Source organism: Rhinatrema bivittatum, chromosome 4 (assembly GCF_901001135.1).
Source record: "Rhinatrema bivittatum chromosome 4, aRhiBiv1.1, whole genome shotgun sequence".
In the NCBI taxonomy this organism is placed as follows: domain Eukaryota; kingdom Metazoa; phylum Chordata; class Amphibia; order Gymnophiona; family Rhinatrematidae; genus Rhinatrema; species Rhinatrema bivittatum.
The window spans coordinates 204,471,484-204,495,962 of record NC_042618.1 but is presented as its reverse complement, the minus strand read 5'-3'; the positions used below and the strand labels follow the sequence as shown (position 1 = coordinate 204,495,962).

Below are 24,479 nucleotides of genomic sequence, written 5' to 3'. Positions count from 1 at the left end.
AAGGTACAGAGAAGGGCAACCAAAATGATAAAGAGGATGGAACAATTCCCCTATGAAGAAAGGCTAAAGAGGTTAGAACTCTTCAGTTTGGAGAAGAGACTGCTGAGGGGAGATCTGATAGAGGTCTATAAAATAATGAGTGGAATGGGACGAGTAACATTAATCAGTTGTATACACTTTCGAAAAGTACAAAGACCAGGGGATACACAATGAAGTTGCTAATAAGAGAAAATAATATTTTACTGAACTCATAATTAAGCTCTGGAATTTGTTGCCAGAGGATGTGGTGAAAGCTATTAGTGTAACTGCGTTTAAAAAAGGTTTGAACAAGTTCCTGGAGGAAAAGTCCATTAACTATTATTAAGGTAGAATTGCAGAAATCCACTGCTTATTCTTGAGCTAAGCAGCTTAGAATATATCTACCCCTTGGGATCCTGCCAGGTACTTGTGACCTGGCTAGGTCACTGTTAGAAACAGGATATTGGGCTTCATGGACCTTTGGTCTGAGCCAGTATGGCAAATCTTATGTTCTTATATTCTTAACTTAGCCAGGAAGTTCAGCAACACGACTGTGCCACTGAATATACCTAGATAAACTTATCCAGCTAACTTTAAAGTTATCTGGCTAACTTTAGACCAGCTCAACAGCAGGTCTAACTTATCCATTTAACTTAGGCTTAGATTCATTTTGCTATAAATTTGCATGAATAGCGCCCGTGATAAAAAAAGAAAGGGCATGGTTAGGGTAATTTTTTAGTTACTGCACGAGTGCTATTTTATCGCTTTGCATAGGTATTTTACTGCAACACGTGTTAAATTTATCGCACCTGCGATATTTTCACTTTGCAAGCTGCGAAGTGCCCAGACAAGCATTTCCATGTTTTGGGCTGCTCCAGGGGAGGGAGAGAGAAAGAGAGAGGGAGAGAGAGACTCTTTATGAAGCTCCTACCGTAGTAGGAGGGTCAACTAGTAACTCGAGATGAGGTTTTGGTAGTGGTCTAGGTTTGGGAGGCAGTTTTACATGCACAGTCAGAAGTATGAACAGCACAGTACACATCAGTGAAGATTTGATGTGATTTGGAGTGAGAAAAGATGAGATTTTTACAATGTACTCTCGCCTTAGCTTGATGCACTCTCTACCTAGCTGCCCTAACACGATTTGAAAAATGACTCTGCCAGCTGGATAAGTATGAATGAATATCACCACTTGTCCATCTGAGTTAGCCAGATGAGTAGCTCTTCCTTGCTATGCCCCCATCCCACCCACCACTTAGCTGGATAAGTAGTTAGCCAAGAGAAGTGGCAACCGCTGAACGGGACCAGATATTCAGACCTCGCCACTTAGTCAGATAAGTCTCTACTTAGCCTGATAAGAAGGGACTTATCCAGTTACTTGGCATTGAATATCGACCTCTTACAGTCTGCTTAAGACACAGACAAGTAAAAGACTTAGGAAATATGGGAGGCAAGCGAGAAAATGTGGAGTATGAGAGAAAAAGAGGCCATAAACGTTAGGCAGCTCTGTGAGCCCTGCAACAGTTCCCTTCTGCTTGCTCAGACTCCTTGTGCACGGTGACATCACCAAGGCAGCTAATTAAGAACAATTAGCTGGGAGACCACAGGAGAGACGAGCGTGGCTCATGAGATAAATCGAAAGAATCGGTAAAAGAAGGGAAATACTAAGGTAATAAAACCACAGCTCCATTTTAGATTCTACTCAAAGAACTTAACATGGGAAATTGTGAGGCCTCCACAGTAAGGGATGCTGGTGTGCCACTAGTTTAATTAGTTTATCCTGGGTTCAGCCACCAGACCACAGCACCATCAGCTGGCAATGATGTGGCCCACCCACAGAGGCAAAACTGTGGTTGTGCTCTGATGAAGAGATTCCTGGTTTGAGAAACATCCCGGGAAGAAAGCTCATGGCCATTTCTGTGGTATAATTGATTTATTTCTTGGCCGAGACTTAGAATTTTTGATAATTGTGCTCCAGTTGTCTCTACTCTTTCACCTTGCACCTGCTATCCATGGCGGAGGCATTGCATAGTTACTGTATTTCATCTTATTCTGGTATTCCCCATGCTCTTTATTGTACTGTGCAGTTCCCAGGAGGAGACCAGCATCTCCCACTGATCCTGTGTGACCTTTGGCAACTATCATGAAGCAGTTTAGCGAAGTGAAATCGTGTTGTCTGTATATAATAGCAATGAACTATTTGTTCCTCCTCCTTTCTTTAGAAACCATCATTCAGCTCGGACACCAAACTTTAGAGCTAGCCTTTCCACCCCAGAGATGGCCGTCTATGTATTTCAGAGCACAACTAGAAGAAGCCGGTGCTGCAGAGAGGTGAGAGACCTGAGGCAAAGCATGACACTTCTTCAGTCAAGGAATACTTAACAGGACTCCGGTAAGATCAATGAGGCAGGGCACCGTAATGTAGGGGTCCAAGCCCCTGCAAACCCTGCTATGTTGCTAGCTCTTTTTTCCCCACAGGGCCCTGTGAACAGGACACACCAATTTTTAGAGTCTTAAGATATAAGCCTTTTGAAGGTCAGCTGATGGCTGAAAGGAAATGAGTTGAATTTCCCAATCTAGCTCCCAGTTGAGGTTCATATCTTATTTATTTATTTAAAAAGTTCTTATAACCCACATGCTTCATTGAATGTTCACACGGCTTATAAAAAATACATACACAACAGTAAATGCAACAGTAAATAAGTGCATAATATTAAAACAATATCGCTAAAACCACCATCAGAATTGTGACTAATCAACACCCTTGTTGGTGTGTGTGTGTGTGTGTGTAAAAAGCTTGCACTGCTGCTATCTGTGCTGCTCCTGCTCTGTGTGGGAAGCTGGCTCTGTTGCTGCCTGGGTTGTCCCTGCTCTATGGTGGGGGGAGCGTGGAAGCTGGCACTGCTGCTGCCTGTGCCATAGCAACTCTGTAGTGAAGACGTGTGTGTGTGTGTGTGTCTAAAGCTTGCACTGCTGCTGCCTGTGCCGTCCCAGCTCTGCAGTGGAGGTGTGTATGTGTGTGTTTGGAAGGTTTGCAAATAATATACTTTCAGAATAATATAAAAACCACAAATGTGAACATAACCTACAGGAATCCGGCATCAACTGGAATAACTGAAAGCAATGCTGTTCATGCACACAACTTGCATATTTTAAAAAAAGGCATTGGACCTTTACTCATGAGAATATATTTACTAAATAAGCCCGTTTGGTCTGGTACAATGGTCAACTGATACTGGCCAGTTTCAGTTGACCATGGGGCAGCTTGGTCCTCTTTGGGAGAGGAACTTTGTTTAGACTAACAAAAAAGGAGTAGCAGTATCACTTTTGTGTGTGTGTTTGTGTGTAAAGATTCCACTGCTATTGCTTGTGCTGCCCCTGCTGTGTAGTGGAGGTGTGTGGGAAGCTTGCGCTGCTGCTCTCTATGCTGTCCCTACTCTGAGGTGCAGGAAGCTTGCAATGCTGCCTGTGATGGGGCAGTGAGTTTTGAGAGTGAGAGCCAGAAGAATGCTGGGGTGCACAGGGAGAGAGATGTAACCATGCCTACCTACCTACCTACTTTCAGAGATACCTACCTACCTACTTTCCTACTGTACCTACTGTACCTACCTACATACCTACTGTAGGTAGGTATGTAGGTAGGTACAGTAGGTAGTATGTAGGTAGGTAGGTACCTACTGTAGGTAGGTATGTAGGTATGTAGGTACCTACATACTGTAGGTAGGTACCTACTGTACCTACCTACATACCTACCTACTTTCAGAGAAGTAACCATGCCTACCTACTTTCAGAAAAAGGCTTAAGACTTGGCTATTTAAGCAAGCCTTCCCAGATCCCAATTGAATGATAGCAACTTTTATAAGAGACTTCACAATATAATGTAAATAATTAATCCTAACTGCTCGGTTATCTTACTCTAATTCTCTCCCCAGTTATATGATCCTTGTTGTAATGTAACTTTTGATCTCTTTGCACTTGTTTATGTTCCGTTTTTTGTTCACACCCCATTGTTATATGTAAACCGGCATGATGTGGTTTCTAATCACTAGAAAAACTCTAAATAAATAAATAAATAAATAAATAAATAAATAAAACCAGCAGAGAAAAGGAAGTGGTAATGCTCTTGTACTGATCATTAATGAGACTTCACCTGGGATGCTATGTCCGGTTCTGAAGACACAGATGGTCCAGAGGAGGACTACCAAAATGCTGTGGAGTCTGTGCCTAGGCCCTGTGGAGATTTAAGGAGCTAAATGTGTATACCCTGGAGGAGTAGGGAGAGAAGAGGCTATGATAAGCACATTCAAAGGTAATTATAATGCAGAAAAAGCAAGCATTGTCAGTGGAAAGGAAGTTCTAGAGAAAGGGATTACAATTTAAGGTTCAAAGGGGGGTAGACTGAAGACTAACATAAGGAAAGGGTGGTGAATTCACGGAACAGCCTTCCTGTAGAGGTGGTACAGGCGAAGACAGTATCAGAATTCAAGAAAAGCTGGGATAAGCACAGAGAGGCCCTTGTTACACGGAAGTGAAGGTAAATAAAGCTGGAGATTAGGAAGAGTATGTGGTACTGCGACAGGAAGGGAAGAAGGGCAGATCACACGAGCCTGGCAGACGTTGTGCTATCCTATTTTCTCTGTTTTACCTTTTTTTGTGGTGGGCAGCATATGAGAGAGAAGTTTTGCACTGTTTTGTAATGTGAGTGTGTGTGTGTGGGGAGCAGGGGAGCTTGCTGCTGTACTCTTCCTGTGTGGTTGTACAGCAATGCATTTAGGAAGCGGGCAGAGTTTTTCATGCTTTTTCTATTCCCAAGTACTGTGAGAGGGAAGCTTGCAGCGTTGCTGTCTGTGCAATGCCTGTTGTGTGGTGGGGCAGTGTGTGTGTGTGTGTGAGGGATGCTGAACATTGCTGCCGGTAGATGCATAAGGGACGGTTGTTTCCAGTGCTGTCAGTCTGGTGTGTTTCAGGAGCATTATATTCACTATAAAAACAGGCAAAACTGAAACGCTGTCATTTGTGACTGACCTGGCTGGGCTAGCCTGTAGCACACTCTGGAGGAGGGCAGTGGTTTCTATGGAAATGGATGAGGAAAAGGACTTAAGGTGTTATCTTGGAAGAATGCTGGCTGTCCTGGCATAAAGAGAGAACGAGAGACATGAGATAGGAAATGGAGATAAAGTTCTGACAATTGGCATCTGCATGGGCTAAGTTTCACTAGGTAGAATAATGCAAAGGAGGGATCTGAGTGCCACACACAAATCTTATTAGTCAGAGCATCTCCCAGGTTCTGCAAAGGAAGTCCCTACCTCTTATCTTCAGCTGTACTCTCTCTCTCCACAGCACTCTCTCCTTCACTTCGTTCTCCCTCTCAGGTCCATCTGTCCAACCTGCTTAACTGTGAATATGCATCTCTCTCTGCATCTTTCGTAGAGACAATCTCCTTGCTCTTCCTGCCACTTGCTTCTGTGTCACTCTCGGTCACCTACCTCTCGCTCTGGGTTCCGTGGCTCCTGCTGAGGGGTGGCTGAGTCTGCAGCCCTTGCGCTCGGACACTGTGGTCTGTCCCTGTTATCTTGGTCAGCCTCAACCTGTTCCGCGTTGCTGCCCGCACCCTCTTCCTCCCCCAGCCTGCTCACTTCCAGAATCAGCCCTCGTTTCCTGCTAGTGAATGGAAGAGGAAATGCTCCCAGCCCTGCCCTGCAACTGGCTTAGAGAAAAAAAAAAATCCCACTAAGAAAAGCCAGGAGTGAGAACTCGAGGTCTGCAGTCTCTCAGAGAGAGCTCCAAGCTGCGGCAGAGTTTGCGGTCTCTCTCAGGATGCTTTCCACCCCCTCAAAGAGCTCAGGCTGAGTTTTCTGTTTCTCATGGGGCATTTCCAAGAATAGATCCAAAGTCAGCCAGAGCTTGTGATCTGGACTGGCCACATTATCTTTTCCATGCTCTGTACTTTCTCTGTCCCATGCTTTCCCTGCTTACGCCTGTTTTTTTTTTTTTCCTCCTCTTGTGACCCTGAGCACCTGCTTTTACCATTGAGTACAGATGTAATGGTGAGAGTTTAGGGTTCTGCTGAGAGGGTGGGGTGGGGGGGGGGGGTCAGCTCCATGGTCCTCTGGCATGTAGCTCCTGACCTCCGTCAGAGGTCAGCATGCCTGAGCTGCCACCTCATCCCATGCACTTCCTTAGTGATGACCTAATCATGGCTTCCCAGTGCTCGCACCAGTCTTGACCCAGTAATGATGGCAGAGAACTGTACACCACATCATGAGGTCACAGGCACTGTCAAGCACACGCAATGTGCTTGACAGTTCATGAGAGGTCTAGAACGGGTAGATGTGATTCAGTTATTTACTCTTTCGGATAATAGAAAGACTAGGGGGCACTCCATGAAGTTAGCATGTGGCACATTTAAAACTAATCGGAGAAAGTTCTTTTTCATTCAACGCACAATTCAACTCTGGAATTTGTTGCCAGAAGATGTGGTTAGTGCAGTTAGTGTAGCTGGGTTTAAGAAAGGATTGGATAAGTTCTTGGAGGAGAAGTCCATTACCTGCTATTAATTAAGTTGACTTAGAAAATAGCCACTGCTATTACTAGCAATGGTAACATGGAATAGACTTCGTTTTTAGGTACTTGCCAGGTTCCTATGGCCTGGATTGGCCACTGTTGGAAACAGGATGCTGGGCTTGATGGACCCTTGGTCTGACCCAGTATGGCATGCTCTTATGTTCTTATGCTCTACACATGAACGTACCACATCCATGGGATGATTGTTTATCCAATCTTACGATTGGGGCAGGTAATATCGTGAGCAAGAAGCCCTTTCCCCCAATCCAAGTGAAGAACCAGTGGAACATCACCACCACGGATGCGTAATCTGCCTTTAGCTGTCTTAAATACCCAGTTCTTCGCAGGTTTGCCACACCTTTAATTGAATCAACAGAAGACTCACCCCAAGATGACAGTGTGCAGGAACACCTGCGTGATCTCAGAAGTTCATGTGCAGTACCGTCTGTTGGGCCGATACAATCCCATCTTCTTCAGGACCAACGCAGCTATGAGAGCTCTGCCCCACAGATAGAAGTAATGCATTTTAAAACATTTAATCCCAGGCTGAAGCATTCTGAATAGCTTGAGGAGTTGATTTAGGAGGGAAGAGGCATCTGAGATCACCTCGGATCACTTGATTCTTGTAAACATTTAATATGTCTGAGGTGGGAACTCTCTTGAGGGCAGGTTGGAGCACTGCTTAAGCTCAGGGTTTTGGTACTGCCGCTCAGCCAGTGCATCTCCTGCGCTTGCCTGCTGGTGCTGGTGCTGCTGCCGAGGCATCCAGGGCCTCTGCTTTTCCTAGAAGGGGGCTGAAGTGAGAGTCCCCAATTCCTTATTGGTCCAACGAGTTGGAGGTTTCTCAGGCCAGGGCTCAGACCGGGATCTTCTGTACTGCAGCAAGTGCCTGCAGTGGCCTTTAACTCCTCCTCCTTCCCATCTCCCCCACCTTCTATAGGCCTTGCCGTTGGGGATTTTGTTGGGAAACGCAATGAGATATTTTCTGGGGACCTCTCTTCCTGCCCTACTCCTCTGACACAGCATTGCTCAGGAGCAGCTGATGTCTCTTATGTTTTGATTTTAGCAGTACATGCCTACAATGAAGAGCAGTCCAGAGGGTCTTCTGAGATTACTTGGGTTCTTGCTACTGGGTGAACTGTTGGAATGTAGGCAGGATACTGGGATTAATAACTCAACTGTTGAGAAAAACGTCAGGTGGTCTTCATAGTAGAGGGAAGCTTGGTTTAATATCTCGCCCTAAAGATGACCCCGTTGGCAGCGGAGTGCCTCCCACGTCATGCTAGGGCACTGGCTCAGTATTGTTTCTTCTGGCTGCTAGAGATGCTGGTCTGAGAAGAGAACTCACAGCGACCTCGGATCCAGAGACTCGGAGTGGATCAGTGATTTTGAATGATCTCCCCTGATGTAGTGTGTAAGTGCAGGTCTGATGTCGGGACTTTGGTTTTAACTGCAGTTTGACAAAAGCATTTTGTAAAATAGTAGTTTGGGCTTCGCTGTTTTTGAAACCTTTGGGACACATCTATTAAGTGGTGCAAGTCTCTCTCAGGTGAGTAACAGAGAAGGCTGGGTGGCACTCGAGGCAGGCCTGCCAACACCTTTCAGATTTAATTTTTCTAGATATCCTTCGTGTTCATGTCGTTGCTGCTTTCGGTCTCTCTTTACTCCGTTTCATGGGAAGCATCTTTTCCCTTTTTTATGAGGCGTTTTGCTATTAAACTGCCCAGCCCATGTGCAGGTAACACGTGCATGCCCTGCGGGCGGGTAAGTTTACCTCAGCTGAGTTGGGGAGGGATTTGCCCTTGCTCCCATACATTTGCCTTTTCAAAAGTATGCACATACATTTTTCCCCAAAACTTTCTGTATACAAATTTGCAGGTGTAATTGTGTGGGGGGTAGTTTTCAAAGCGATCATATGTGCATAAGTTTGCTTTGAAAACTGGTGTAACTTATGAGGGTATTTGCTGCTTATCGTCTGCAGCCTGTTACAAAATTTACCCCCAGAATGCCAGTCATTTTTTACTCTCCACAGGAATTGCTGTGTGACTTTTGTATCTTATCTATGCAGGTACAGTGTATGGGGCACCCTATCCTTTTGGCGATATGCAGACCCCCCCAGTAAGTGTTTTGAAAACTCAGTTTAAATTTTCTTTTTAAAAACCCACAGGTCCCCATGCATTGAGGACGGGGGATGGAGAGAAAAAAGTCCTAGTACACCCTGAGCTGATTAAACTTGCTAGAAACAGTAGAGAATTATCCCACAGAGCAGCGAGACATTTCCTGCACCGTCTCTTTGGTGCTCGGTTGCCTTTTTCAATCTGGATAACAACTATGAAGTGGCTAATCAGCCTTAGCACTGCCTAGCCCATTGAGAAGATCCTAGCACAGATAATGGCTGGGAAACCAGGAATGAGAACTCTTTCTACGTGGTCGATAAGTGCCATGCTGGGGTCAGATCAATGGTCCATCGAGCCCAACGCCCTGCCTCTGACAATAGCCTATTCAGGCCACCCGGAAGCATGGAAGCACCTACGGGATCCTAACAGGAAGGGCCACTCCCAGTCATAACAGGTGATGAACCTTCACACCTGCCTGGCTAACATTTAACTGACCTGTCCTCCAGAAACTTGTTCAAACCTTTTTTTAAACCCAACTATATTATTAACTTTCTGTAGGTATCTGTTAAAAAGCTGGACATGACTTGTGGGCAAAAAAAGGCTGGCACTTGAAAAGGAGCAGGCTGATGTAATTAAACCTAGCGACGCTCCCATTCCTACCACCTGATTTTCCACATTGTCAACGCATAGGTAGAGTGAGTCCTATCCTTGCTCATGCTTTGCAGGTTTGGAGGGGGGTGAGAGAATTTCTAGGCAATGACCATGGCCCCGATATATTGCAATCCGGTTTTATCCGGCTGTTCCTTCTCTCCGGAGCTGAGGGATTGGAGAGACAAGGGTTTGATTTCTGTTGCTCAGCTCTGGGATGATGAAGGATTTCAGATGTTTCAGCAGTTACAATTGGAGCATGAACTTAATACCCAACTCAGCAGCCTCCTACTTGCAACCACATAGAGCTTTAGATGGCCAGTTTGACTTGACTGAACCACTGGAGACTTTGACTGATGTGGAGGCCTCCACTAAAGGCATAGCAATCCTAAACCATGGAGTGGAGGAGAAACCTAGCACTTAGAGCAGCAGACCATGAACCAGGGAAACCAGGGTTCAAATCCCACTGCTGCTTCTTGTGACCTTGGGCAAGTCACTTTACCCTTCATTGCTCAAGTGCAAACTTAGATTGTAAACCTTCTGGGGATAGGGAAATACCTACAGTACCTGAATGTAATCTGCTTTGAAGTGCTGAAAAGCTTGGAGAGCTACAGCATTTGGGTGTCTGCTCATTGCTTATCAATCTGTATTAGAAGGACTGAACTTATGATAAAGCTACTACGTCATGCCGAACTCTTCTCAGATGTTGGAGGGGGTGTGGGGAATTGGGGTACATATTCCCATATGTGGTGGAACTGTCAGGGTACATACTCTTTTTGGTCACAAGTTACACAGGAGACAGCCGACAGATTAGGTGAACCGATTTATGTCAGAACAGTCCTGGGCCTGCTTGGGTGGCGGGATGATTCCCCGTTTCTTTGGAAACACAGAGCCTTGGTTGGGCAATTGCTGTTATCAGCACACTTCACTATTGTGACCTTTTGGAAATCCAATCCTTGTATGATTTATGGGCGGGCCCAGGTACGCACTATTGCGATATTCAGAAACTAAGATATGATTTATAAAGGAGAGTGTTTTAAATATGAGACTGTATGGAACATCTGTCATCAATATTATCGGTCTAATTAAACTGACATCTTAGTTGCATAATTATGAGCAACCACATCGGCTAGATTCATGTACCTTCAGTGTTTATATATTTTAAAGGTGGCTTGTTTGACTCTCTGTAGTGATTAGGTTACATTTCTGTCTGTAGTGTATATTTCTGCCAATATCGTATGCTAAAAAGTTTAAAAAAAAAATAAAAAGCTGGACATGAGGGTATTGCTCTTGTCCATTGCAGCAGTTCAGCCCTTGAACAGCTGACGCTGTCTTATCAAGGCATTTTGCTCTCCATGCATCGGTGCCCTGCTGCAGGGCCTCGAGTTGGCAGAAAGCGATGGTCACATTGTGGAGATGCATGGAGAAGCTCTGAGACATGGATTACCACATTATTTTGAGAGTGCTCTAGGCAGAATCCCTGCAAGCTTTTCCAGAGAAGCTCTCGCGCTTGCAAGCTTGTGCCAGCCCAGGTAATGACAGTGACTTCGTCATGCCACTTGGCATGAATCTGTGTGTCATGCCAGACATGACGAGGTCTTGTATAGAACATCGTTACACAAGCCTCAAACCCTACCAAATCTAGAAGATTTCCTTCAACTTCAGTGTGAACATGAAGCTGACAACTTAGCCATCTGACTGCGTAATCACAAGTAAAAAAAAAAAGCCATGTGAGCTGATAGCTATGGCAGCTATTTTGCCACAGCTGAAGTTTGCCAAGATCAAGACTGATAAGGATAAATGGAGTATCTTGGAGAGACTGTCTTTTGTGGCCAAACCACTGGAAGTCACACTGCTTATTTATAACATCCGTGTAGAAATCCACCTATCTCTTTAATGACTCCATTCATGTGCCAATCTGAGAATTGTTTTTCTGCTGTGTGTTGCTCTGGAGGAATTGAATCTGTAAGACATATATTGCTGAAATTGATCACTAAACCTTTACAGCTCTCAACGGAAACCCCAGGAGACACTGAGTAAAGATGTTTAGACACCAGAAAGTGTCTTGAGTTGATTTAAGCAGTTGCAAGCTTTTGCCTTTCTCTGTTCAGTGTATCCAAGTTGCATTCTAGAGCAAAGTTAAGAGTTACAAGGTGAACAGAGCTGATTGGAGCTTGTGATTTGAACTATGAAAGCCGTGAGTTTCCTCAGGAGGAAAGGTTCCTGGAAATGAATGTAAAGCATGGTCAGCTTTGACAGCACAACAGAGCTGCTGACTGGTGGCAAAAGTATTAAAAAAGCTGGCATGCAAATTCTTGATTCTTTTTAAACTTTATTTTCCTGTACAATAGCAAAATCAGCCTCTTTGTATGGCCACTCTTGGACATGTGCACAATTCTTTTAAAAAAAAACAAAACTTTAGGGGATGATTTTCAAAAGGACATATGCTGATAATCCCCGGGTTATGCATGTGATTTTATAGTCAACCAGGGGATTGTACAGGTCAAAGTATACACGCAACACAATTTCATACTTTCTCTTCCCCTGTATTCACAATAAGCATTCCAAGGGGCAGGATTGGGGCAGTGAAAGCATTTCTCCATATATTTCTGAATAAATGTACATGCAGAAAGTTACTCCTGCTCAGGAGCAGCTCTAACTTCCTGCATGTCTGTCCACACGCATACTGGCACAACCTGGGGGATTTTCAAAGTGGATGCATGCGCACAAATCCACTTTCTAGCCACAGACTTTAGCTTTATGCAGGCCTGCTGAAAATTACTATTTTAAATGTCTAAAATAGATCAACTTGGAAATATAAGAAATGCCATACGAGGTCAGACCAAAGGTCCATCCTGCCCAGCATTCTGTCTCTGATGATGGCCAAGATCCCAAAGAATAGATCCAATCCTTGCTCATAATCAGGGACAAGCAGCGGCCTTCCCAGGTCTACCCTTGCTAATAATGATTTCTGGACTTTTCCTCCATCAGCTTGTCTAAACACTTTTTAAACCTAGATATGCAAACTTTCATGTCCTCTAGCAGCAAATTCCACAGTTTAATTGTGCACTGGGTAAAAAAAAAAAATACTTTCTCCTATTTATTTTAAATGTGCTACCCATTAGCTTCATGGAGTGTTCCCTAGTCCTAGTAATAGGGTTGCCAACTGGCTCCTGATTTTCAGGACAGGTTGATCCAGTCCTGGTTTTACCCCATTGTATGCTGGGATTTATTCTGATTTCCCTATTGCATTCCCTAATAAAAACAAGACTATAAGTACCTGCATGCTTCCACAGGGCAGACACCAGGTGAGCTGTTGGACCAGCAATAGGGTGGCAGGCTTGAGTTCCTTATATACAGCAGTCTATCTGGGCCACACCTATCGCTGGGTCCATGAAGTAACCTCTCAAGGTGGGTCTCCCTAACTTTGCTTTGCTTGAAGTTTACTAGAGGATTTTCACTGATCCGGAGTCCCCTTGGCTCCGCTGCATGTTCCCCTGGTCTTGAACACCTGGGGCTGCTAGTTCCGTCTGCATTGCCACTGGGAAGTTAGGCCACATATAAAGAGACTAACCTTGTTGTCAGGGCTTCGTCCTGTGCTTGTGTGTAAGAGTGGAGTTCATGCTCCTGTCAACTTTAGATTGTTTTTAGATTCTTGTCTGCCTTCCTGTTTATCTCTGTTTCTTGAGGGCATGGACAGGTGGTGTGCAGTAAGATTATATCAATTCCAGTTTCACAGATTTAAATTTCTGTAATCTTTTTTTCTTCTGTTTACAGTTTTGTTTTTTTATTCTATTCAGTGCTTGGTCATAGAGATACTGAGTTGTTCCTGTGCTGCACCACATGGTGATGATGTCTCTCAGGAAAATTGTTTTCTGCCTCCATCTGCTGGTAGGGGGACAAAAACCTACTTGTCTTGACTGAACTGGTGTAGCAGGATTCATGGAAAGAATATTAATAGGTAAAAATATTGCTATTTGACCGCTGCCGCACACTCAGGTGAGGATTTCAAAGTATTGTCCACAATGACGCCAAGATCCTTTTCCTGGGTGATGATGCTTAATATGGAGCCGAACATCTTGTACCCTATAATTTGGATTATTCTTCCCTATATGCTTTACTTTGCACCTATCCTCATTAAATTTCATCTGTAGTTTAGATGCCCAATCCTCCAGTCCTGCCAGGTCCTCTTGCAATTCCTCACAGTCAGCTTATGATCTAACAACTTTGAATAATTTTGTGTCATCTGCAAATTTGATAACCTCACCCATCATTCCTATTTCCAGATCATTTATAAATATATTAAACAGCACCGATCCCTGGGGTAATGCACTATTTAACTTTCATCACTAAGACAAATTACCATTCAGTTCTTCTGTTTTCTATCTATCTTTTAGCCAGTTACTCATGCGTAATAGGACATTGCCTCCTATCCCATGACTTTTTAATTTCCTGATGAGTCACTCATGAGGGAATTTGTTAAATGCCTTCTGAAAATCCAGATATCCTATATCAACTGACTCACCCTTGTTCACATGTTTCAAAATAAAATTAAGAGATTTGTAGACTTCCAGTAATGCAATTGAGATGAGAGGTCGCATGGAAGTGGAGCTCGATTGAGGCCCAATGTAATTTTAATATTCTTACATACCAGTCATTGATTATAGTCTGCTCTCTTAGATACAGTTGCTATCAACTCTGCAAAGCTGAGAGTGTTGACTATTTTTTTCATTGGCTTGCGGAATGTTCATTAAAGCACCAATCTCAGCCTATTGAAAACAAAATGGCGATGGAGGGTAAACGTTCTATATTTCTTATGTCTTTCTTATGTCTCGTTTTTTACCCCATATTTGATATAAACCGGTGTGATATGACTATTTGTCCTGAACATCGGTATAGTAAAAAGAAGTAAATAAATAAATAAATATTTGATCTCAAAGAAGAAATGGTAAAAGAAATATTTGGGAGCATTTCAGTGATATTAGAAGACTGCCTGAATAAAATACAAGCTTCCATAGAAGAAATTAAAGAGGGATTTGAGAATCAGAATACCTTGATTATTGAAATGGATCAGAGGATCAGGGCACAAGAGATAAACACCCAACTATCAATGCAACTGCAAGCTCTAAAAAAAGAAAATGCCACTGTGTGAGATTGGATCAAAGACCAGGAAAATGGAAGTCATCTAGCAATTCCGGAAAATATTAAAGAGCAAGACTTCTGACATATAAGGAAAGTCTGGCTCCCGGAAATTCTCGGACTGTCCCTAGAAACCGAGATTATAACGGTGGAGCAAATTTACAGAGTCGGTACAATGTGAAGCAGGAGCAAAACCCCACCAGTTATTGCACGAATTCTCAATTATGCAGACAAGGTTAAAATCATGATGCCATAACAAAAAGATTCATTCTGTATAAAGATCACACAATTTTATTATTTATGACTTCTCAGTGAGAGTAAGAGAGAGCAGACTAGTATTAACCCATAAAAAAGGGATACAACCCATAGCTACATAAAAAAGGGATAAAATTTAATTTACGGTTCCTAGCAAAGCTACAAATTTTCTATGGTAAAAAGAATATCTTTATCCACTCGAAAGACCAAGCGGATCATTTTTGGCTTACCCTTGTGGAAGATATAAAACTGAGAATAGCAGACAAAACAAAGTTTACCGATGATTATGATTTAAATTTTGGTTGCTTCAACAGTGAGGGTTTTTTGTATTATTTCTGCTTCCTCTCTTACTATTGTGCTCCCTTTTGGCCCATTGCAGTATATTTTATAATCTACATAGGATCATGAAATTAACACCAACATGAAAAAAAAAAAAAGAAAGGAAATGAACATTGGCAGGTGAGGGGAAATAGATGTGTGACTGAGAGGAAGATCGGGAGACCACGCCCCCCACCCCGATGTCACTGAGAGCTTCGTCGGCAGTTGAAAAACGCCTCACCACCAGGTGCCGCGCACCAAAGGGGCGCAGCAAAGGGGTTCTCCCCTTTGTGCATCCCTTCGTGCAACCCTTTGTGCTTCATTTAAAACTCTTTTATTTATTTTTTCTGTTAATTAACCGTTTTTCCAAGTTCTTACCCTTATGGCTTGATAATAATTTTAATTATAAATGTTCATTGTATTAGACTATGGAAATATATTTCCTGCTTTTTCTGTTTAATGTAAACCGGTATGATTTACATTTGATGTAAGAATGTCAGTATATAAAAGTTAAAAATAAATAAATAAATAAATATAAATCTTGTTAACAATCCTATACTTGAGTTTACTGGGCAACATGATTTCTAAAGTGTAAAATGAGGAAATATAAATAGATATTTCATTAGTTATAACGCCTGGTAATTTCTGGACCATACATAATAGACTCCACAACTGGTGGACTACACGGATGATAAACACAATCAATATCAAGTTAAGCAGGAGTAGACACATACAAAATGGCGGCTGCTTCAGTGGGAACACTTAGGGGTTTTTTTCTTTTATTTTGATGATGCATAACTCTATCCTATTTCAGGAGTGATGAGCGGCTAATGGAACTTTTGCAGGTTTATAAAGATAATGGGGTAGATTTTTTTAAAAAGCGCGATCGTGTACTTTATAAGATACGCGCAGAGCCGCGCGTATCCTCTAAAATCCTGGATGGGCGCGCGCAAGGCTGCCGATTTTGGGCAGCCTGCGCGCGCCGAGCCGCGCAGCCTGCCTCTATTCCCTCCGAGGCCGCTCCAAAATCGGAGCAGCCTCGGAGGGAACTTCCTTTCGCCCTCCCCTCACCTTCCCCTCCCTTCCTCTACCTAACCCACCCCCCCCCGGCCCTATCTAAACCCCCCCCCTTACCTTTGTCCCTAGATTTACGCCTGCGAGAAGCAGATGTAAATCTACGCACGCCAGCAAACTGCTGGCGCGCCGTCTTCCGACCCAGGGGCTGGTCCGGAGGCCTGGACCACGCCACGCGCCTGGTCCCGCCCCCGAAACGCCCCGACACACCCCCGACACACCCCCTTCGAAAAACCCCGGGACCTGTGCGTGCCGGCGGCCTATGCAAAATAGGCGCGCCGGCGCAAGGCCCTGCTCGCGTAAATCTAGGGACAAAGGTAAAGGGGGGCTTAGATAGGGCCGGGAGGTGGGTTAGGTAGGGGAAGGGAGGGGGAAGGTGAGGGGAGGGCGAGGGGAGGGCGAAAGGGAGTTCCCTCCGAGGCCGCTCCGATTTCGGAGCGGCCTCGGAGGGAACGGAGGCAGGCTGCGCGGCTATGCGCGTATCTTATAAAATCCAGCGTACTTTTGTTTGCGCCTGCTGCGCAAACAAAAGTACGCGATCGCACTTTTTTTAAAAATCTACCCCTTTATGTATTTAAAGTGTCCTTTTACTTTGTGCTACACACTTTTCATAGACTTGTTTCTCAAAGTGCAGAAACTAGACGTATTTGTTTTTCTCAAAACGCTTGATAATCTGGTTCCCACACAGCAATGTTAACCATCTTTTTGATATATGATTTGCTGATACAATGTGAATGAGAAATTTTTAGTTGATAAGTTTATTCTATCTTTCTTACAAGATCATTAATTAAATTGCTTTATGGCGTTTTTGCATGCATTAACACATTTTTGCATGCGAAAAATGGCTTAACGTATGCGAGAACAACTTAACACACACGCTAAACGTCATAATGCTAGGTGCGATGCAAATTTTTAAAAAGGGATGGATTGGGGAGGAGTCCGGGGCAAGATTTCTGAAAAAGTGGGCTAGCTTTGCACAGTGTGAAGCCATAACGCACGATATCGCCGAAAATAACGACACCTTTTTCAGTTGTGTTAAGCTGTATGATATCGTGCATTATGCCTATAACGCAATCTGCAATTTTTTCGCAAATTCCGTTTGGGCATTTTTAGGCTCGGGGACGGCCTGAGATGTGGGAGAAGAGTAGAGGGGGGGAGAGAAAGAGCGTGAGAGCACCTCTGTGGGTGGCATCATAGTAAGCAGCTATTTATGCTACTATAGGAGGCCCACCTAGTAACTCGAGGTAAGGTTTATGTAGTAGTGTAAGGGTTAGGGGCCACTTTTACATGCAGAGTGAGATGTACGAACAGAACAGTACACTCTTGAGAAGATTTGATGTCCTTCGGAGTGAGGAAACTCACACAAAGATGAAATTTGTATAATGTTCTCTCAACCTAGCTTGATGTTACTCAGGTAGAGATAAAGAGATAGGTAGAGATAAAGGTAGATTATAAATAGCTAACTACTACAAGGGCCTTGTAGATAGTGTCTCTCTCTCTCTCTCCACCCCTCTCACCAGTGGTGAAATGAGCACTTTGCAGGTAGAAAATGCAATTATGTAGGTATTACCGCAAAGTGCAAAAAGTTACCGCACTTTGCGGTAATACCTACGCGAAGCGCTAACATAGCGCACATTGCGATAATTAGGAAATTACCATAAACACACCCCTTTTTCTACCGCATGTGATATTTACAGCAATTTGATAAATATAGGCCTCAGTTGGTTTGCACAAATTGCCATTCAGATAACTAACTATATATGCTGATTGCTCAAAATTGGCTTATTTAGTAATATGGATTTTGTTAAATTTCATTTGGAAACACTGAAAATAAGTACAATTTTCTTTCTTTTTTTGTTGTTTAGACTATTTTTATTTCTCATTTTTCTACTATATATAACAACACACTGTTGACCTGCTTTTATTTTCCAATTAAGATATGTGATATGGTTTTCAGTTATGGACCTTATTCTGTGATATAATAGGAAATACTTTTATGGTCTGTATTAATATATCACTGGCTGTTTATTATCTCAACATGTTAATTTTTGTATAGTTATAATTGAACTTAAATTTGATTGGCCAAAGCTATATTGGAAAAGATCTACTTAGTAAGTAATCAGGCCGATATGTTTCTTTTTTTGTTCATTATGGGGCGGATTTTAAGAGCCCTGCTCGCCTAAATCCGCCTAAATCCGCCCGGATTTAGGCGAGCAGGGCCATGCACACCGGTGCGCCTATTTTACATAGGCCTACCGGCGCGCGCAGAGCCCCGGGACTCGCGAAGGTCCCGGGGTTTTCAGAGGGGGGCGTGTCAGGGGCATGTCGGAGGGCGGGCCCAATCCGCGCGGCGTTTTCGGGGCTTGTCAGGAGCGTTTCGGGGGCGTGGTCGCATCCCGGCGCGCTAGCGGCCCGCTGGCGCGCGGGGATTTACATCTCCCTCCGGGAGGCGTAAATCCCCCGACAAAGGTAAGGGGGGGTTTAGACAGGGCTGGGCGGGTGGGTTAGGTAGGGGAAGGTGAGGGGAGGGCAAAAGAAAGTTCCCTCCGAGGCCGCTCCGATTTCGGAGCGGCCTCGGAGGGAACGGAGGTAGGCTGCGCGGCTCGGCGCGCGCCGGCTATACGGAATCGATAGCCTTGCGCGCGCCGATCCCGGATTTTAGCGGCTACGCGCGTATCTACTAAAATCCAGCGTACTTTTGTTTGCGCCTGATGCGCCAACAAAAGTACGCCAAATTGCGCTATTTGAAAATCTACCTCTATATGCCTGGAGCAAGTGAAGATGATGCACTCCCTAGGAACTAATGTATGTTTTCGTAATTGTTTTGTATGGTTTAATGCAGCATATTTAAAACTAATCGGAGAACATTTTTTCACTCAACATACAATTAAACTCTGGAATTTGAGGCCAGGGGATGTGGTTAGTGCAGTTAATATAGCTATGTTTATAAAAGGTTTGGATAAGTTTGAAGAAGAGCCTACAGGTCTTCCAGATATCTTCCAAATTCTTGAGTCTGAGGTCAGTGAAAGGTTCACTGTATACCAGCAGGTTCAGTTAAGGCAGACAGCAAAGGACCCTGGGACAAGCTGAGTGAGCCAAAGGCCTGAACCAAAATCTTATGTTACGGCGCTGCCATATATCAAAGTCCATTACCTGCTATTAATCAAGTTGACTTAGAAAATAGCCACTGCTATTACTAGCAACAGTAACATGGAATAGACTTAGTTTTTGGGTACTTGCCAGGTACTTGTAGCCTGGATTGGCCTCTGTTGGAAACAGGAAAAAACGGTAGTCTCAATCATTCAGTAGGCGACACCTGGCATGATGCGGAAGAGTCTGAATGTAAGGTTCCCAAATATCCAGAAATCGACTCCTGTGACGAGATGAGCTGGGTGATGAGAGGTATTCCATATGCATAAGCGAGTAGAAGAGATTTCTCCAGGTCCAAAACGAAGGCGGCTCCACCTCTGTCCAACCCAGAAGGATCACCCGCTTCCCCACCAGACAGGCCTTTTGTATCAGGAGACGGGTGCCAGGGTCCCTGATCCTCAGGGATGGAATACAGCCAAAAAGAATCCACAGAGGTGCTACTGGAATAGAAATGGTTAAAATAGTGGCCAGATATTTCGCAATTTTTGTCCAAAAAATCTTAATAACCGGGCATGCCCAAAAAAACATGTGTTAAGGTACCAATAGCCTGGGGACAGCGACCACAGAAAGCGGTAGCTGTAATACACTGGCGAAATGCCATCTGTGGCGAGACATAGGCCCTCCCCAAAAACTTATATTGGAGCTCTCTGTAATAAGAGTTTTGCGAAATAGGGTGAATTTTAAAAGCCCTACGCATGCATTAATTAGGGGATGCGCGAATATGTCGGGCTCCTGCGAGCCGAGTAGATCTTAAAAGCTGCCGAGATACGCACATATCTACAGGAGTGCATGCATTTCGGAAGATTTCAAAAAGGGGCAGGACATAGGCATGGTATGGGCATGAACCTGAGATATGCTGAGACCCCCTGCCACATAACTTTACTTCTGCTATGGATGTCATGTAAGTTAAAAAAAATAAAGAAAACTATGCAGATCTGCAAGGTTTTAAGGGTTGGGTCTAACTGGAGGGAGTGAAGGCTATTAAACTAGAGAGGTTTGGAGGACCTCTCTCAACTGGGCAAACTGGGGACGAACTGTTTAAACTGGGAATAGCATTTGCGCGCACTTGAATGCACCCATTAAAGATTGGCGCACATGTGCGCAGGGTCAGGCTATTTTATAGCTTGCACACCTGTGTTATAAAATGGCCACGTCCTTGGACGCGGGCAGATATATGCGCGCCAATGTGCACCCACGCGCCAGTTTGAAAGTTGCTATCTCTGTGTGATGAGTTTAGTTGTGTCATTTTTAAGCGGGTTTGTCTGTATTTAAATGTATGCCAAAAAAAAAGTTTAAATAAAAAGTTTAAAAAAAGAAAAGAAATGTAAAATAAAACAGATGATATCAAAATGCCTTTGAATCGATCCATTGTGCGACTGCACCTTGAATATTTTGTGTATTTCTGGTCACTTCATCTCAAAAAGATAGAGCAAAGCTAGAAAAGGTGCAGAGAAGGGTGACTAAAATGATAAAAGGGATGGAATAGTTCTCCTATGAGATGAAGTTAAATTGGGTAGAGTTCTTCAGCCTGGAGAAGAGATGGATGAGAGGAGATATAACAGAGGTCTATGAAATCATAAGTGAGGTGGAATGGGTAAATGGAACAGTTGTATAGCTTTAAGTACTACTAGGACTAGAGAATATTCCATGAAGCTAATAGGTACCACATTTGAAATCAGAAAGTATTTTTTCATTCCGCGCACACTTAAATTATGGCATTTGTTGCTAGAGGATATGGTGAATGCAGTTATATCTGGGTTCCAAAAGGGCTTGGATAAGTTCCTGGAGGAAAATTCCATAAGCCATTACATAGAAACATAGAAATGACAGCAGAAGAAGACCAAACGGCCCATCCAGTCTGCCCAGCAAGCTTTCGCACTTTTTTTTTTCTCTCACATACTTATCTGTTTCTCTTGGCTCTTAGTAACCTTTTGTTATTCTATTTCCCTTCCACCCCCGCCATTAATATAGAGAGCAGTATTGGAACTGCATCTAAGTGAAATAGCTTAATTTAGTTAGGGGTATTAACCACCACAATAAGCAAGCTACACCCATGCTTATCTGTTTATTCAGACTATGTAATTCAGTCCTTGTTGATTGTTGCCTGAATATAGATCCACCTTTCTTCATTCCCCCCTGCCGTTGAAGCAGAGAACCATGCTGGCTATGCATTGAAAGTGAAGGATCAGTCTTGCTCCTCTGCCGTTGAAGCAGAGGGCTATGCTGGATATGCGTGAAGTGTCAAACTTCCTCCCCTGCCGTTGAAGCAGAGAGCTATGCTGGATTTTTCCATGGATTTTCTCTTATTAGCTATGTAGACTTAGGAAAGCCACTGCTTATCCCTGGTTATTAGGAAGAAGGATTACATCTATTCTTTGGGATCCCACCAGGTGCTTGTGACCTGGATTGACCACTGACAGTCACAGGATGCTTAGCTTGATGCCCTTTGGTCTGACCCAGTATAGCTTTTCTTATGGTCTTATGATTATCCTAATATGTGCCTCCAGAAATTAAGTAGTACGATTGATAACCATTCACAACCACTTTCTCATTTGGATTAGAGTCCAAGGTCCTTACCCAACCTATAAAACAGGAGGCAGTTGAAGTTTTATTTATTTTTTTTAACATAAGGGCCATGGCCTTTTCCACATCTAGGGACAAAATTAGACCAGGTATCATATCTGTCGGCCCAGATAATGATATTAAATAAGTTACCTTGTGTTAGCCAAAGAAACCTTATTTCACAAACCCGGTTTGATCTGCTTGAACCAAAGAAAGAACTAGAGATTCCATCCTCAACTTCAGTACTGTAGCCAAAATCTTGATGTTAGTGTTAATTAGAGAAATATTTAAAACTGGAATTAGAGAAATTGATCTGTAAAACCCACAGTCAGATATTTCTTATCTTTCTTTGGCAGTACTATAATGTTAGCATCCAACAGCTATCCCATGGATTCAGATGTCTTAGCATGATTGAAAAGTTTTAAGAAGCAGGAAGGAGAACAGTGGACTACGTTTTTTATAACACTCAACATGGAAACCATCGGGCCATGGACTTTTACCTGATAACAAACACGTAAGTGGTCTATATATTTCCTGCCTACCAACTGGGGCTTCTAATCTTTGTTTCTGTTCATTGCTGAGAGCTAGTAACTGAATATGATCCAAAAAAGCTTTAATACGAGACTGAGGGGCTGATTGTTCTGAGTAGTTGAATAAGTAGCTCTGCTCTGTAATGCGCTTGTCTCATGCCCTCACTTATCCAGATAAACTAAAAAGTTATCTGGATAAGTGGCAACTGCTAACCACGGCTGAACATTGAAACGGCATCACTTAGCCAGATAAGTTTGAATTTATCCAGTTAAATGGCACTGAATATCGACCTAATGGATACCAGCCTCCTCCGCAAAACAGGGGAAACTCCGATATCTTGTCTAGATTGGCACCTAACTGGACAAAAAAGGGCAAATGCACTTCATTTAGCCCATATATATATTTGCTAACAAAAAACCAGTGAGAAAAAACACACACACACCAATACTATCTTCTCTGAGTCCCATATAGTTCCGCTGATGGATATAGGCAATGATTTGCGAAACTTGTCCCACTCAATCAGATATGAGTTTTACATGCTCTTGATCTGTGAGATGAATTTCTTGAATTAAAGCAATTTAAGTCCTCTCCCTCTTAAAAAAAAAAAATAACTAAAAACTGAAGCACTCTTTCTATTGTTAAGCGATGCAATAATCTTGAACATCAAGTGAGAACACCTTCATTCTCAATTCACGCATTTGAAAGGTATGAACAAAAGCTGAAGCCAGACTGTGTGCGTGTACAAAGCTGAGCCAGGTAAAAAGCAAATGTAAGCCAGTGGCATAGGAACATTTATTTATTTTGCTTTTTTCTTTGCCTAAGTGCAATTCCAGTAACAAATGAGAAAGTTCTTGATCGCTTCCTTTGAGCGCAGGAAAAAGGCCAAATGATATAAGGGAGCAGATGTTCTTTCGAAAGACAAAGGACATAGAATTGATACTTGTTCATGATGGCCATTTCTTGCTTTTGATATCCTATAGGAAAGCATGTGGTCCTGTTGGCAAGGCCATCTGCTGGTCCAAGCCGCCCCCACGAGGAATCCCAGTATGGGAAAAGGATAAAATATCTGTTAGTTTATGGGATGCTGGTAAATTTAAATTGACAAATGAGATACTTTTGCATCAGAGCTTAGCCAGTAAAAGACAAGGGGCTGAATACTAATGAAACTTCTTAATTACATATAAAAAGATGACTCTGAGACAGAGAAAGGAGGGGGGAGATAATTAAGTAAGTCCTGTATCTTCGCCTTTTGGCTGAGTGAAACAAAAAGGAAAAAAGTAGTTTTTTGGGGTTTTTTTTTTCTTTAGCTTCAGGAAGTTTGCTATTTGGCTCTCTCTCTCATTCAGTCAGCTGAAACCAATGTGGCCTTTTGTTGTTTTCCTAGCAAGAATAATTAAGAATTTTATTTTTTTCAAGTTAGCTCAACAGTATTAACATAGTTTTTACATCCATTTAGTATGAGGAAAATGTAATTTTGAGGGGCATTTTGGAAGATTTATCGTAATTATATTCACTTGGGATTGTTTATTTCATGTAGACGAGACTTTACTGACATCTCCATGAGGCAAGTTGGTCGCTGGATCCCCGTAGAACGTTGGAAGTCTTTGTGGATTTCCCAAGAGTTTCAACTGCATTCATCGCCTGACTGGACTACAGAGAAATTCATCTCGGCTAGAGTACTAAAACATTATAATAGGTTGAGATGAGGTGTTAGTGGTGGTTTTGGGTTTAGGGGCCAGTTTCGCATGTAGAGTGAGACGTACGAACAGCACAGTACACCCTAGCTTAGCTTAGGGTGAGAGAACATAGTACAAAATTTCATCTGTTAGACTTTCCTCACTCCAAATGATGTCAAATCTTCACCAAGGTGTACTGTGCTGTTCGTACGTCTCACTCTACATGCAAAACTGGGCCCTAAATCCAAAACCACCACTGACACCTCACCTCGACCTATTAGATGGCCCTCCTATAGAGATTTAAATAGGTGCACCCAGTGAGGCCCTCCCCAAAGGCTCTCTCTCTCCCCCCCCCCCCTCCCCAGAAATGGCAATTCCAAAAATTTATCGCGAATTGCGTTATGGCCATTTTGGGCATATCATACAGCTT

General features: G+C 43.2%; 1 protein-coding gene and 1 long non-coding RNA gene across 3 annotated transcripts in view; one reads left to right on the top strand and one right to left on the bottom strand.

Annotated features, from left to right (window-relative positions):
- The window catches only part of LOC115090455 (hyaluronidase-2-like), a 79,856-nt gene extending 74,211 nt beyond the window's left edge, over nucleotides 1–5,645 (bottom strand). Inside the window, exon 1 of one of the 2 annotated variants that reach the window (XM_029599573.1) lies at nucleotides 5,502–5,645. The gene's annotated coding sequence lies outside the window, so the exon portion shown is untranslated. Of the gene's footprint in view, nucleotides 1–5,321; nucleotides 5,452–5,501 lie in introns of those variants that run through there. The other variant, XM_029599575.1, reaches the window with a different exon arrangement.
- Nucleotides 1–24,116, top strand: part of LOC115090456 — a 53,584-nt gene extending 29,468 nt beyond the window's left edge. The window contains exons 2-4 of the long non-coding RNA XR_003856401.1: nucleotides 2,238–2,407; nucleotides 22,199–22,356; nucleotides 23,911–24,116. This is a non-coding gene — a long non-coding RNA (uncharacterized LOC115090456). The remainder of the gene's footprint in view (nucleotides 1–2,237; nucleotides 2,408–22,198; nucleotides 22,357–23,910) is intronic.
- The last annotated feature ends 363 nt before the right edge of the window (nucleotides 24,117–24,479 follow it).